This window comes from Ipomoea triloba, chromosome 15, assembly GCF_003576645.1.
Source record: "Ipomoea triloba cultivar NCNSP0323 chromosome 15, ASM357664v1".
Classification (NCBI taxonomy): domain Eukaryota; kingdom Viridiplantae; phylum Streptophyta; class Magnoliopsida; order Solanales; family Convolvulaceae; genus Ipomoea; species Ipomoea triloba.
This window is the reverse complement of record NC_044930.1, coordinates 24,511,501-24,513,639: the sequence shown is the minus strand read 5'-3', so window position 1 is coordinate 24,513,639 and position 2,139 is coordinate 24,511,501.

Below are 2,139 nucleotides of genomic sequence, written 5' to 3'. Positions count from 1 at the left end.
TAAGGATGGGGATCACATCTTATTGGTGCAAATCTATGTGGACGATATCATTTTTGGTAGCACCAATCCAGACTTGTGCGAGAAGTTCTCCAGTTTGATGAAAGGAAAGTTCGAGATGAGCATGATGGGAGAGCTCAACTACTTCCTTGGACTACAAGTGAGACAGCTTAAGGAAGGTATCTTCATCAACCAGGAGAAATACACCAAGGATCTGCTCAGGAAATACAACATAGAAGGGAAATCCTCAGTCAAAGTACCTATGGGAACCTCTCTACGTATCGATGTCGACAGCGAAGGTCGAGAGGTCGATCAAACCACTTATCGAGGTATCATCGGATCTCTTCTTTATTTAACTGCAAGTAGACCAGACATATCCTTTGCAGTAGGTGTATGTGCTAGATTTCAGGCAAGTCCTAAGGAAAGTCACCTAAATGCATCCAAAAAGATTCTTAGATATCTAAAGGGTACGCAGAGTGTTGGGCTCTGGTATTCGAAAGGTGGATCTTTCGAACTTATGGGTTATTCAGATGCGGACTTTGCCGGTTGTAAGATAGATCGAAAGAGCACATCAGGGACATGTCAGTTTCTAGGTGGAAGACTTGTCTCATGGTTTAGCAAGAAACAACATTCGATAGCTACAAGCACTGCTGAGGCAGAATATGTAGCAGCTGGAAGTTGTTGTGCTCAGATCTTATGGATGAAGCAACAGCTAATGGATTATGGTGTTGAGTGTAAGGAGGTTAAAATTATGTGTGACAATACAAGTGCTATTGCTATCACCCACAACCCAGTGTTACACTCCAGAACAAAGCATATTGATATTAAGTATCACTTCATCCGAGACCACGTTGAGAAAAAGGACATCACTTTGGAATATGTTGCAACGGAGGAGCAACTAGCAGATATTTTCACAAAAGCGTTATGTGAAAATAGATTCTCTCAACTAAGGTTAGAATTGGGAATGATAGAGTTGGGTTGAATGGTCAAATCTTATCTTTTTGCATTTAGTGCCATGAACTGTTTCGCATGTGAGGGGCGGTTTCATCAACTTTATGGCAGCTTTGGAGTTACACAAGCATTGAATGGTCATTCATATTGCATCCCGTGACTCAACAGTGGTAACCCTATTGGGCTATAAATAAGAGGGTTTCTTTTAGAAGTTCATACCATCAACTTCCCATGGAGAAAAAGAAAGGAAAAGATGATGTTCCATTCTTTTATAGAGGAAAGAAACCGGCAGTCAAGTCCAAAGATTTTCAAGGAGAAAACTATCCAGAATCAACGAAGGGTGAACAGATTACGGAGCTTCCTGATAATCCAAGCAAGTATCCTATTCCCATTCAAGGTGAATGGATCCCCAAATACGAGGAGATCCACAACGATGGGATACTGGAATCGGGAAGAGAGTCTTGCACAAGAGGGACTCCTACTGCTGCACATTCTGGAAAAGGGCCTTCCTCAACCAAATGGAGAACCAAGGGAAAAAGAGAGGAAGACCAGATGGGACTTTCTGAGGTCAGCAGCAGTCAAAGGGGTGATCATAACTAATCCAAAGACACTAAGAGGATTAGCGATGAAGATGGTCACTCCCAACTACAGTAAGCAGCTCCGGAGAGAAGAACAAGAAAAGGGAATAGCCACCCCCAGTTCTGTTATTAGACAAATAGGACTTTAGATGGCTAGTTCCCGCCTTAACGATAGATTCCTATTAGGCTGACCAAGGCCAAACAAAAGTTTCTAGGGAATTTAATAGGATATTGATTCATATGTAATATATCTGGAAATCACTNGTCTACATATTATGTCTCGAAGAAGGGTAGTTCGAGAGGTCACTTCGAAAGATAACAAACTGATATCTCTGAAAGGAGGAATAAGGAGGGTTAGGGATCAAAGGGGGAAGATCCCTAACCAGATCAAGATGGAGGAATAAGGAGGGTTAGGGATCAATCACTCAGGGGGAAGATCCTTAACCAGATCAAGACGGAAGAATAAGGAGGTTTAGGGATCAATCACTCAGGGGGAAGATCCTTAAACTCATGAGAAAGATCATTCACCTTCGAAAGGTGAATTTGATAAGCTCAACGGATATATGAGGTGGAACGGCTATCTTTGGACATAAATGCTAGCCACGTGGTCATC